At 48.8% G+C, this 14430-nt stretch overlaps 1 long non-coding RNA gene across 1 annotated transcript; it reads right to left on the bottom strand.

Annotated features, from left to right (window-relative positions):
* Positions 1–3580: 3580 nt before the first annotated feature.
* LOC121850808 lies at positions 3581–14430 on the bottom strand. Its single transcript, XR_006085782.1, has 2 exons — positions 14359–14430; positions 3581–3618 (listed from the first exon to the last, which is right to left on the bottom strand). It is a non-coding gene; the product is annotated as an uncharacterized LOC121850808 (long non-coding RNA).

The following is a 14430-nucleotide window of genomic DNA, read 5'->3' as shown; positions in this document are numbered from 1 at the left end:
TTATCGATGATTTATAATAATCATTAACATTTAATAATGATTGTCAATGATTTATTGATGATGATTATTTATGTATTAATGCCTGTATGTGTGTCTTCAGGAATGGTAGATAAACACACAGTTGTAATCACAAACTGCTTCTCAGTTCCTCACAATGAGTTGGAAGATGAGGTTAGAACAGTAACTAACTTCTCTCTTTCTTGAGTCTCTCTCTCACACTCACTCTCTCTCAGTCATTCTCTCTCTGTTTCTCGCAGAAACAGCTTGACAAATGACACAGGGTGGTGCGGGGGGAGCAACGGCAGCTGAGGCTGAGATTCAGAGAGAGAAAGAGAGAGAGAGAGAAACAGCATCATTACATCACTATGTGACTCAGGGTTCCATCTGTCTCCTCATCATCCTACTTGACCTCTCTGCTGCCTATGACACCGTTGATCACTACCCTCCTCCATTGATTCTCCTCTCACCTCAACCTTCATGGTTCTGTCCTTGAATGGTTCAGATCGTACCTCTCACACCGTATCCACCTCATCTCCACTAATGACTTCTCCTCCAGTCTCCGCACCGTCTCGTGCGGCGTTCCTCAGGGCTGTGCCCTTGGTCCTCTCCTCTTCAACATGTATATGTTTTTGTTGTGGAATAAAAGCATAGACCATACAAATATTAACAGTAATCAGTTTAAGTTTTATTACGAGCTGTATTACAAGCTTTATTGTGAGCTTAACAACTATTACTAGCTTAGCGGTAAGGGGAAGCACCCAATCAGGTTCTCAAGTCACCCGAGATGGTACTTCCAATGAATGTACAAAAACAAAGGGTTATATTCTTTTTCTTAACAGATTATTGGCATTTTACAACCTATGATTATTTCTCACCATGACCCGTGATAATTCTGAGCATTTTCACATCCAATCATAGCAATTAACAGTTTTTCTTTGTTTGCTATAATTTCACATACTCATATCAGAGTCATGTGATCTTACCTGACCCTGAAGAGTGGTACCATCTGGTTTTAACAATCATCTCTTCTAGTCTGGGAAAAGGTTGGAAAGTCTGAGACTTTGTGTAAAGACCTTGAGTAAGACCACTGTATAAGGCTATGTGCCAACACTGTGTACATGCTTCAATTATCTATCACGTGAACCAACCATACAATCGTCAGGGTCGTATAACCTCTGTAGGCTGATGGTACTTTTAATGTCGCCTTCCACACTTTCTCTTAATGACATCATCTGTAGACATGCGGTCACCTTCCATATGTACACAGATGACACACAACTCTATCTCTCTGCCTCCATCCTTGACTCCAGGACTCCAGGACAGGATTGTCTGTCAGACATCAAGTCGTTGATGATAGCCAACTTTCTCCAGTTGAACATCAACAAGACCGAGGCTCTCCCGATTGTCTCCCATCAGCACTTCCTCACCTCAGGCGCTGACAGCATCCCAGTCCGGAACCTTGGGGGTCTTATTTGACCCTCAACTGTTTTTTCTAACCCACATCTGCGCCATGACCCGCTCTGCCTTCCCCATCTCTGCAACATTGCCTGGCTCCGCAACTGCAGGCCGCTAAAATCCTCATCCACACATTTATCACATCTAGGCTTGACTATGCCAACTCCCTGCTTGTCAGCCTCCCCAACTCTTCCCTCCACAAGCTGCAGATCATTCAGAACTCTGTAGCTTGTGTCCTCTCCCACACCAGGCTCTGTGACCCCATCACCCGCAACCTCATCCGGCTCCACTGGCTTCCCATCCCCCAGAGGATAGAGTTAAAAATCCTTGTACTCACCTTCAAAGCCTTCCACACCTTTGCTCCTTCCTAAATGGCATATCAACCTGTCCGCTACCTGCGCTTAGTCTTCTCCATGTCCCCCACCATTGACGGTCGGGCCTTCAGCCTCTCTGCCCCCACCTTCTGGAACTCCATCCCACAGTCCCTTCACCTTGCTCCCTCCCTTACCTCCTTGACAAGGCATGTCTCAAGACCCTCTTCTTCGACCATGCCTTCGGGCACGCTCCATCCTCCCTGATCCCAACCCTCAGCTCAGGTCCAAATACCTGACTGTCAAGTGCCTTGAGACGTCTTCCTGATGTGAAAGGCGCTATACAAATTGACATGGCTGGCTCTCTCACACTCTCTCTTTCAGTCTTTCTCTCTCTCTCTCTCTCTCAGGTCGTCATTGACATGGAATTTGCTAAGAACGGGGGGAGAGAGAGAGAGAGAGACTGAGAGAGACACAGAGAGAGTGAGTGAGGGAGCAAGAGTGTGAGAGAGATACACACACAAACACATAGATAGGAACATAGAAACAGGAGGAGGCCATTCAGACCCTTGAGCCTGTTCTGCCATTCTATTAGACCATGGCTGATCTGTACCTCAACTCCAATTGGAGTCCTGTAGTCTAGTGGTTAGAACACTCACATCGCAAGCCCTGCACTGGTTTAATTCCTGGGCAGAGCAGTGAAACCTTAGGCAAGTTTCCTTACTCCAGATGCCTCTGTTTACCAGCAGTATGTAGGAACCCGGGTCAACCTCATCAACTTCCCTCCGAAGGGCTTACATGTTCGATGCTGAACAACAGATGTAAAGTACATCTTAAGATGTAAAGTATTGGAATAAGAGTTTTATTACAAGGTATAGATGATCAGCTACACACTGACTGTTCTGGTTCAAATGATTGCTGGACACTCACTTTTTATATACTTATGTTAGTCCACTATGGAACTCTGAAACAGAATGATCTCAACTCTAATCTAGAGGTCATCTATAGGTCATCGATATCAGTTCTTGCAGGACACTAAATTAGTGAGCATCTCGACTAACCATCAATATTATCTGATAGTTCCTTGTATAAAGTTCTACAAACCCCCAACTAATGAGTATTTTGACTATCCATTAATGTTATCAGGAAATCTTTATCTTTCCTTGAGTTCTCTGTTGGTCAAAGACACCTTAGTAAATCTTACTAATTGGGCACTTCCTTTTACTAATTGGGTACTGGTACTAAATCTCTGGAACACATATGTTTGTGGTAACACCTTACAAATGTGTACAAGATTACAGATTGCAACCTTCAGCATAATCATCTCTCTGTACTTTACTGTGGTTAACTGTTGCAATGCCAAAACATCTGACATATTCACTCTTTTTTTTATCATGTTGTGCCTGTTTGCCTTCCACTAATATCCATTTGAAGGCTGCAACATTCGCCACAGAAACCTAGTCCGCGGAGGCCTTGGTAGCTGTCATGCATGTAATGTGAATTTGGGGATCACTTTGCTTTTGATAAATTTGATTTTCAAATTTGCCTTTGCCATTTGACTGGTTAATTGTCGCTACCCTTCTTTTATTTATCCTGGAATGTTTGCCACAATTGTGTCATTTTATGTATGACATGTGCAAGGCATGTTCTTGAATCATACCATAAATTCACAGCCCTACACAGTCATGGGAGCAAATTTCAAATAAATTTTGGTCACTGAGTTTTGAGCACAAAGCTGCAACAATTTTTCCAAAGAACATTATACTCACTCTTTAAAACTTTGCTTTTTCTGGTGTTCTAACTGTCCTTTTTCACATTGAATTTCTTTTTCCACAGGATCAGAGGATACAGCCTGCGATTGAAGGGGGATAAATTTCAGTGAGTGATTAGTAAACCTGTGGAACAGGCTCCCTCCGTGAAGCAGGAAGTGTTGATTCTTTCAAACACAGATTAGATAGTTTTGTTTTAGGAAATAACTTTATGGGATATAGTACATAGGGAGTTTGGGACATGTGCAGCGACCGCCAGGAAGGTGGAAGGTAAACTGTATGGACCTTGGTCTTTTTCGTCTACCATTTCTTATGTTCTTAAGTTCATATGTTTTTCTTACTTTTTTTTCACTCTCTGTCTTTCTTTCTTTCTTTCTTTCTTTCAGGAGTCCTGTAGCTCAGTGGTTAGAGCACTCGCCTCACAAGTGAGAGATCTGGGTTTGATTCCCGGCCGGGCAAAACCTTGGGCAAGTTTCCTTACTCCACACCCCTGATAATAATCCTTCAAAAAAAAAAAATTGGTCACTTCAATCCACTACTGTTTGTGGGACACTGCTGTGCGCAATTGGCTGCCGCGTTTCGCCCACAAATATACAGTCAATTCACTTTACAGTCTATTCTGCAAAGCGCTTTGAAACATCTAGAAGATGTGATAAGCACTATATCAAATGCAAAGATTATTATTATTATTTTTATTTATCTCTTCCTTCTTTCTTTCTTTCAACTTGTAACATTCTCTGCTGCAGAGTCTTTCTCTCCCTTGTCTTTACATTGTTATTATCCAATACATATGGAACCTCGGTAGAGTTTGGCTCATACTCTGCATCCAGAGCAGAGTCAGACCTACCATGTTTTTTTACTTTAATACATAAATTACATAAACACAAAATACATAAAACTGAGACATTTTGTAACTTTAAAATTTCTTTTATAACCCAATTTTTTCAATAAATCTCCCCAGAACATTCTTATTTCCTTACTTTAATATTTTTTCTGTGATTTTTAATTGGTTCTTTTAACCTTATTTTAACTTCTTTTAACCTTATTAGTTAAGTCATTCCAATCGGTATTATCCTATTTTTGCTCCAGCAGGGAGATCTGCAAAAAGTTGTGGAGAGAGTTAAGGGCATTTTGATCTTCTCTAACTCCTCACAAGTATTAAGTAGACTTAACTGTTTTCAGTGCCTTCAGATAAGCCAGGGGAGGGCAATTATTTTGGCTGGAGGGCCACTTCACGAGTTCTGGTAAGCTTTGGAGCCACACACTTAATATAGATGCAAATAATAATAGCTCAAAGTCAAGGCTTACATTTGTACATGCATAAAATAAAGTATGTATAATTGACATTCATTAAAATTAGGTTAAATAAAAACAACTCATTGAGCAGACATTTATTCAATATTTATTAATTTATTCACATATTGATGAGAATGTGAGATGCTCACTCAATGGGAAGAATGAAAGCGCTGATGTGCGTTAACCAGACAATTGAAATCAGGCATCGTCTCCATTGTTGCAATGCGGAGTACTGCTGCAAGGTGGTCATCGGTCATCACAGATCTATGATTTGATTTATTGAATTTCATCACAGAAAATGTCTCCTCGCATACGTATGTTGATCCAAATTGCACAAGCATCCTCCGGGCATGAGCCTTCATTTTTGGAAAGATATTCATTAAGAGAAGCGTAAAAACTGGGAAGCAACACTGAATTGAATTGCTCGGCAAGCAATGGATCACATTGCAGGTCAATAAACTCGACTTGGAGGTCAAATGGGGCTTTGTCAATATCATATCAGAAAGGTGAAGAGACCAAAGAGGTCATTTTCAATCAAATTGAAATCCTGGAATCGGTGAGAAAATTCAGCATATAAGTCAAGTAGTGACGAAGCATACTTTTTAAGGCTTTGATCGCAAATAGTAATCTGCCCCAAAATTGGAAAGTGGGCGAACTGCCTGTTTCCTATCTGACGTGATAAAATAAATAATTTTGTCATAAATGACTTGACACTGCAATACAAATCATGCACAAAGGCCCTCTTCGGTTACAGTTTTGAATTCAGTTCATTCATGTGGCCCATGATATCAACGGCAAATGCGAAATCAGAGCCAATTTGCACTATTCAGTTGTGGGAAATCCAAATCATTTTGTTTCATGCCCCAAAATAAATCAATCTCTTTTCTCAGTTCCCACACTCTTTTCAAGACCTTTCCTAAACTAAGCCATTTTACACTCATGTGATACAGAACATCCGTGTGCTCGGATTCCAATTTCTCAAGCAGAGTTACAGATTGCCTGTGGTTTAATCCTCTTGCTCCAAAGTAATTGACCATTTTTGTAACTGTGTCCACGACATTGTTTAGTTTTAGAACACTCTTACAGAGGACCTCTTGGTGGATAATGCAGTGTAGAGAAACAATATTCTGTTCTGGATTTGTTTCTTTGACTTGATTTTGAATTCTTTTCATTAACCCAACATTTTTGCCTATTAGATTTGGGCTTCCATCAGTGGTCACATTCACCAATTTTTTCCACTCCACTCCTAATTTTAAGATACACATATTTACTGCCTCCAAAAAGTTGTTGTATCTTTCATTGACTGCATTGATGCCAATTCTTCTGTGAGCTCAAAATGTCTGGTGATACCTCGAATAGAAATGATCAACTGGGCTTTGTCTTTGATATCACAACTCTCATCGAGTGCCAGTGAAAAACATGCAAAATTGCTTACTTTATTTTGTAACTGCACACTGTTTTTATTTTCTTTATTTATTTGTTAATTCATTTTTATTTTTTTTATGTTGTTTTATTTGTTTACCAACCTCCATGGTTGCACATACAACTCACCGCCAGTCAGGAACCTAGGTGTCTTGTTCGACCCTCAACTGTCTTTTCTTCCCCACATCAAATCCATGACCCGCTCTGCCTTCCCTCACCCCCGTAACATCGCCCGACTCCGCCACTACCTCACCCCTCAGGCCTCTTGTTTATACCTTCATCACCTCCAGGCTCGACTATGCAAACGCCCTGCTTGTCGGCCTTCCCAACTTCTCCCCCCACAGACTGCAGATAATCCAGAACTCTGCTGCCCATGTCCTCTCCCACACCAAACTCCGTGACCCCATCTCCCCCATTCTCGCCCTATTCCATTGGCTCCCTATCCTTCAGAGGATCCAATTCAAGATGCTGGTCTCACCTACAAAGCCCTCCATGGCTTCGCCCCACCCTATCTCTGCAACCTCCTAACCCCCTACCAACCCGCTCAGCCGGCTCTGGCTGCTCCACGTCCCCCAACCCACCGCCCCCCCCACCATTGGCGGGAGAGCCTTCAGCCACTCTATCCCCAACCTCTGGAATTCCATCCCCCAATCACTCCTCCTCATCCTTAGTCTCCTTCAAGTCCCGCCTCAAGACCCTCCTCTTCGACCAAGCCATCGGCCATCCTTCCTTCCCCTCCCCTCCCCTCCCTTCTCCGCCCCTGACCCCAGTTTGGGTCTAAAATGCTGTACAATGTCCAGCGCCTTGGGATGTCCTCCCAACGTGAAAGGTGCTATACAATTGCAATCTTGTTGTTGTTATTTTCCACCCACACTGGTAAAAAATATTGAGAAGTCCATTCTTTGTTGAATATTCGGCCTTCAGCGTCCACTTTCCGCTTCTTTCATAAACTCATTTAGAACGTCCTCTTCAGTGAAAACTATTGCCGCGGTTGCCACGCGCACGTGTTTGAAAATTTGCCGATCCGTACATTCCTGACGTCAGCCTGATTCAACACTTAAGGGAGCGGCGCACAACTAAGCCGTGTGATTGGCTGATGTTCCCGGTCAGATTCAAATGCCAATTTTGTGCCACTTTCCGGGACTAAACCAACTATAATTTTTTCTATTGGCAGGCCGGATAGAATCATTTGGTGGCCAGATATGGCCCGCGGGCCGTCTTTTGTCCACCCCTGAGATAAGCCAATGAATCATCTCCCTGTTTGGTCTAGAGGTATATCGAAGGGTCACTAGGACCTGTCTCTGCCTGGCCTTAGCTCTCAGTTCCCCTCACAACTTTCCTGATTCTAAATTTATTTGTCCTACCAAGATCTTTCTATTTCACATCCGTTCCCTGACCAGGACTGCTTTCAGTAAATGAAAAGGCTTCCAGTAAATGAAAATGTTTCAATGCTGAATTCATTTGTCCTACCAAGATCCAAACTGGCACTTTTCTCTCTTTTCATCTTTTCATTTCTGTTCACAATTTTTCATCATATGCACCATTTTACCACAGATCTGCCATTCTATTTTCGATCTACATTCAGGACTAATGTGTCCCATTTTATAATCTGGTACCTAAGTTGCGCATGGGTTCGGTGAGTCTTAGGGGAGGTTGAGGAGTTCAAGCCTGCAGGAGAGAAGACGTTGACGGAAGCCAATGAGTACGGCTTCTGTCTTGCTGACACTCAGCTGCAGGAAATTTGCACTCATCCAGGCCTTGATGTGCGTCAAACAAGCTGACAGGACATAGACGGACTGGGAGTCACAGCTGAGGAGGAGAAGTAGATTTGGGTGCTATTCGCATACATGTGGAAGTTGACCCCATGTGTTCAGATGACATCACTGAGAGGGAGCATGTAGATAAGGAAAAGAAGGGGGCCAAGAATGGAGCCCTGGGGTAGCCCGCAGGTGACAGGACAGGGGTGGGAGGAAAAATTTGCCGAGATGTATTATTGGCGGTTGGTTAAGTGGGACTCAAGCCATATGAGTGCGATCCCACTGAGGTGGATGACGGAGGAGAGCCAGTGGAGGAGGATGGCATGATCAACTGTGTTGAACTCGTGGAGAGATCGAAGAGAACGAGAAGGCGGAGGGAGCCCTTGTCACAGAGAAAGAGGACATCATTTGTTATTTTGATAAGTGCTGTCTTTGTGCTGTGGACAGGGTGGAAACTGGATTGGAGGGGCTCAAGTAGGGAGTGGAGGGAGAGGTTGATTGGTGTCAGCCAGCAGTGGGCAGAGGAGGGGGAGTTAAGTGACCAGAAGTTGGGTGGGGAGATGGTCGAGACAGCAAATGGTGGGCTTCACCTGGGTGATGGTGAGGGAAAGGAAGGAGGGATATGAGGGCAAAGGAGTGTAGGGTGTGGATTGCGGTATGGCTGTGGGTGGTGAAGTTAGCATGGAGGGAAGGGCACGGGGAGTGGCACGTAACATGGGAGAGGGGAGGAGGAAGAGGCTGTTGTCTATCTTGGACACAAAGATGTCCGGGTCCTCTTTGCACTTGGCATCTGAAATGAGGATCGAGAGTGCTTGAAAGGGGGCGTGAAGGAGGTGGTAGGTGGTAGAGTACAGGATTTTGGGGTTTATTTTGGTCTTGAGGATGACATGTGAATAGAAAGCGGTTTCAGCTTGCGAGAGGGAGCGATATGGTATGAAGATGCTCGAGGCACAGCTGCCAGTGAAATGTGAGGCCGGTTTTGTGCCATCTGCACTCGAGCAACCGGGTTTGGGATTTGAGGGGGTGGATGTCTGTTGCATCAGGGGGAGCAAGTAGAATTGGAGATGGTCCTGGATTTCAGGGGGACAAGGGAATTATAGGTGGAGGAGAGACGATCATTTAGCAACTTGATGGCTGCTTCAGGAACGCTGCAGGTGGAAGGCCAGAGATGGGTCTCAGATGGACCAGAGGGAGAGAAGGTCCGAGGATGAGAAGGCGTTTGTGAGGGACTCAGGCAGAAGGTTTTTCCATGGGTAGAAAAAGATGGTGGAGGGCTTGGAGTAGAGTAGGGGATACAGGAAGAGAGGGAGATGAAGAAGTGGTCAGAGATGGGCTTGCCTGTGATGGACATACCAGAGCTATCTAGGTACCTTCTCAGGTACTAAAGCACGAGGCGGCAGGGAGTGCAGCCACACGGGGAGCGGCGGCAGGACACCGCGGAGAGGAGCCTGGGCCTACCTTCACAGGTACTAAAGCACGAGGCGGCAGGGAGTGCAGCTCGGGGGGGGGGAAGGGGTGGGGTCTGTGGGGGCGGCGCGGGGGAACCGCTGACGTCATAGTTTAGTTTCACGAGTGTGCGCGCGCAACAAAAAATAACCTCTGCGCCGCCCCCCCCCCCCCACCACCGGGGCTCGCATCAGGGCCCACCATGGTCCTGTTGGGTTGGCTGCCCCAGCCCCAGCCTATGGGCTAATGCCATCCACCTGACCGCTCGCTCCCGGTCCCCGCGTGCGCATTATGGCTGCCGCTCTGACCCTCGCCCCCTCCCTCCCTCCCCCCTCCTCTCTCCCCCCAAACCCTCCCCACTCTGCATCTCTCTCGCTCTGTCCTCCTCTCTCTCCGTCTCTCTCGCCTTCTATCCCCACTTGACCCTCCCACAACCAGCCTGGGAATCCTCCGCCGGGTTCACCGTGGCACTCGGCGTTGGCTGTCCAGCAGCAACCACAACGACTGCCCCATTCCCCACCACACTCGCCAGCCACCCCGGACACAGACCCGGGGAGCCAACCTCTCCTCCCTCATCCCCCTTCCCCCCACCCCTGCCTCACAACCTGGACCCCCTCCCTCCCCACACACCCTTCTGTCAACCGCTCCCTCCACATCGGACTACAAAACGTCCGCTCCCTCTGTAACAAGGCCCTGGTCATCAACGATCTCATCCTTGATGAGAGCGTTGACATCATGGCCTTAACGGAAACCTGGCTCACCCCAGGCGACACCTTCCCCCTCACGGAGGCCACACCACCCGGCTACACCTCCCACCACATCCCTCGCCCCAACCGCTGTGGCGGTGGTGTAGCCCTTATCTCAAGGACACCACTTGCCCTATCCCCCTACTCCTCTGGCTCTTTCCCCTCTTTTGAGCACCTCACCCTCTCCCACCCCTCCTTCCTCTCACTCAAAATCCTCCTACTCTCCCGGCCTCCTAACCCCTCTCCCATCTTCATCTTCGATATTTCTACATTACTTACATCTCTGCCTCTTCGCTGATCGCCTCATCATCCTGGCCGACTTCAACCTGCACTTCACCACCTCCTGCTCCATCTCCTCGGACTTCTCTTCCCTGCTCTCCTCGCTCAACCTCTCCCTCCACATCAACTCCCACTCTCACCGTCACGGCCACACAATTGATTTGGTACTCACCCGGGTCCTCAGTGTCTCGGATGTCACCATTAGCGACAAGACCGTCTCCTATCACTACTTCATCTCCTTCACCACCTCCACCCTCCTACCCACCTCCACCAGACCTACCACCTTCTTCTTCCGCCCCTGGAAGAAGTTACCCCCACAATCCCTAACCACTGCCTTGGAGTCCTCTGAACTCCTCTCCCTCTGGCCTTCAACCCTCACTGACCCCTCTTCTCCTCTCACCCTCCTCCACAACACCCTCTCCTCCACACTCGACACTCTTGCCCCCATCACCTCCCGAACTGTCTCCTACTCTCGCTCCTCCCCCTGGTTCACCACCCACCTCCGCTCACTGAAAAGCCAGGTGCGGGCCGCTGAACGCACCTGCCTCAAATCTGGCCTAACGGTCCACCGACAAATCTGGCTGGACCTCCTCAAAATCTACCGCTCCACTCTAGCCTCGGCCAAGTCGTCCTTCTACTCCAGGATAATCCTGGAGGCGAAGAACAACCCCAGGCTTCTGTTTTCTACCACATCCCGACTCCTCCGTCCCCCCGGCCACCCCGCGCAGGTCATCTCCTCCAACCTTCACTGCGAGGAGATGCTGGATTTCCTTGAATCCAAAATCAAGGGAATCCGCTCCGCGGTCACTCCCCCTCCAACTTCCACCCACCCACCCCCCACCCCCTCCCTCCCACACTCCGATTCCTTCCCATCTCCCCCTGCACACCTTCGTACCCGTTTCCCCACCCTCTGTCACCAAACTCATCCTATCCCTGAAACCCACCACCTGCTCCCTTGACCCCATCCCCACTCCACTCCTTATCTCCCAGCTCCACCTCCTTGCCCCACATATCACAGACATCATCAACCTGTCCCTCTCCTCTGGCTCTGTTCCCATTCCCTTAAAAACTGCCATCATCACTCCCACTTTGAAAAAACCCTCCCTTGATGCGTCGCAGCTATCAATCTCCGGCCCATCTCCAACCTTCCCTTCCTGTCCAAGGTCCTTGAAAGAGTTGTCGCCTCCCAGCTGCGCTCTTTCCTCTCCACCCATTCATTATTCGAACCCCTTCAATCGGGTTTCCGTGCTGCCCATAGCACAGAAACCACCCTGGTCAAGGTCACCAATGACATCTTGACCATCTGCGACCAGGGCTCCCTCTGCCTCCTCGTCCTCCTCGACCTATCGGCAGCATTCGATACGGTCGACCACGCTATCCTCCTCCACCGCTTGTCCTCCCACCTCAACCTCAAGGCCCTTGTCCTCTACCCTCAACTCCACGAACACCTATGTCCTGACAGCTGTCTGTCCGACATCGAGTCCTGGACGAGAGACAACTTTCTTCAGCTCAACGTACGTAAAACTGAGGCTCTCCTGATTGGCTCACGTCAACGCCTCCGCACCTCTGGCGCTGACAGCATCAGCATCCAAGGCTGCACTCTCCACCTCTCAAAGCCGGTCAGGAACTTCGGCGTTCTGTTCGACCCTGAGTTGTCCTTTCTTCCCCACATCCGCGCCACAACTGGCACCGCCTTCCATCACCTCCGAAACATCGCCAGACTACGGCACTACCTCACCCCTCACGCTGCTGAAACTCTGGTCCACGCCTTTATCACCTCAAGGCTGGACTATGGGAACTCTCTCCCCGCCGGGCTTCCAAGCCCTCCCTCCACACTGCAGGTCATTCAGAACTCTGCAGCTCGTGTACTGTCCCGCACCAGGCTTCGGGAACACATCACTCCCACCCTCGCTCGCCTCCACTGGCTCCCCATCCCCCAGAGGATCGAATTCAAGATCCTCACCCTCACCTACAAGGCCATTCACGGCCTTGCTCCCTCCTACCTCTCCGACCTACTATCCCCCTATCTACCTGCCCGTACCCTCCGTTCCTCTGGCTCCGGTCTGCTCCACATGCCCAGCCCCACTCGACCTACCATCGGTGGCCGGGCCTTCAGCCCCAAGGCTCTGGAACTCCATCCCCAGTGCCTTCACCGCCTCCTCCCTTTCCTCCTTCAAGGCCGGTCTCAAGACCTTTCTCTTTGACCGTGCCTTCAGCTCCCCTCTCAACTCTCTACCCCCTCCTCGCCCCCTCTCTTCCCTCCCCTCACCCTGACCATTTCCCCCCTCCTCGCTGCCTCCCTTCCCTCCCCTCACCCTGACCATTTCCCCCCTTCCTCGCTCCCTCCCTTCACCCTGAGCATTTCCCCCCCTGCTCGGGTCCTGACCCAACTGTCCAGCACTTTGGGACGTCCTCCCGACGTGAAAATCGCTCTATAAATGGAATCTTGTTGTTGTTGTTGTTGTAATGGATGATGGTTTGGGGGAATTAATATAGAGGGTGAGGCTTAGGGTGGAGAGGAGGGCAGTGCAGTCAGAGGAGATGGGGAAGGAGGCATTGAGGTGAAGGTTGAAGTCACCCCTGATGAACAGAGTTCAGTGCAGAGGGACAGGGATGAGAGGAGCAGGAGATATCCTTGAGGAAGGAGCCAGGAGGTTTGGGGGGCGATAAACTAGGAGAATCTTGAGGTAGAAGAGGGGGGATGATAGAGGGTGAGGTGCTCAAATGAGGGGAAACAGCCGAAGGAGTAGAGGGTAGACCGAGGGAGGTTTGGGAGATGAGGGCCACCCCACCGTTGTGACGGTTGGGGCGGGGTGGGGGAGGGTGTGTTGAATGTGTAGTTGTGGGGGAGGCTTCGATGAGGGGGACAGGGTCATCGGATGACAGCCAGGTTTCTTTGAACTCTAGGATAGAAATATGCTCATCCAGGGTGAGGTAATAATAATAATAATAATAATCCTTGCACTTGATATAGCGCTTTTCATGTCTTCTAGACGTCTCAAAGCACTTCACGGAATATACTGTATATTTGTGGGCGAACGCGGCAGCCAATTGCGCACAGCAATGTCCCACAGACAGTCGTGGATTGAAAATAACCAATTTATTATTGTTTTTGTTTTGGAGGGATTATTATTAGGCTCTGTGTGGAGTAAGGAAACTTGCCCAAGGTTTCACCCTCTGCCTGGAATTGAACTCAGGTCTCTCACTTGCAAAGCGAGTGCTCTAACCACTGAGCTACAGGGCTGTGGGTGGGGGCTGTGGGGGTGGATCAGTGGTGTTGTGGAGTTCGGGGGTCAGTGGTGTTGTGGGGTTCGGAGGTCAGTGCTGTTGTGGGGTTCAGGGGGTCAGTGGTGTTGTGGGGTTCGGAGGTCAGTGCTGTTGTGGGGTTCGGGGGTCAGTGCTGTTGTGGGGTTGGGGGGTCAGTGGTGTTGTGGGGTTCAGGGGGTCAATGGGGTTGTGGGGTTCGGGGGTCAGTGCTGTTGTGGGGTTGGGGGGTCAGTGGTGTTGTGGGGTTCAGGGGGTCAGTGGTGTTGTGGGGTTCGGGGGTCAGTGCTGTTGTGGGGTTTGGGGGTCAATGGGGTTGTGGGGTTCGGGGGTCAGTGCTGTTGTGGGGTTCGGGGGTCAGTGGTATCTCTCTGTGAGCGCCGATGTCCCACTGCGCAGAATCACTGTTCACAGTCCGTGTGTTTAGGGGATGTCTCGCGGGTACAGTCCGCACCGCGTTATTTGTTATGGGGTTTCGGTGTCGGAGTATATAGTTTTGATCCGTCTGTGAATGTGATCTTTTCCAGGAATTTATGTTTCTGCTGAATTCAGATGTAGAGAGCGCAGAGCGGAGAGAGCGGCGCTTCTCATTAACCTTCTCTAAGATTATTACCTGTTTTGTACAAGTGGCTGAGGGTCTCCTCTCAGGTCCCCTCCTCTCGGGTCCCCTCCTCTCAGGTCCCCT

This window comes from Callorhinchus milii, unplaced genomic scaffold, assembly GCF_018977255.1.
Source record: "Callorhinchus milii isolate IMCB2004 unplaced genomic scaffold, IMCB_Cmil_1.0 Scaffold25, whole genome shotgun sequence".
In the NCBI taxonomy this organism is placed as follows: domain Eukaryota; kingdom Metazoa; phylum Chordata; class Chondrichthyes; order Chimaeriformes; family Callorhinchidae; genus Callorhinchus; species Callorhinchus milii.
Note: the sequence above shows the minus strand (reverse complement) of the source record. Positions and strands in the feature narration are given on the sequence as shown.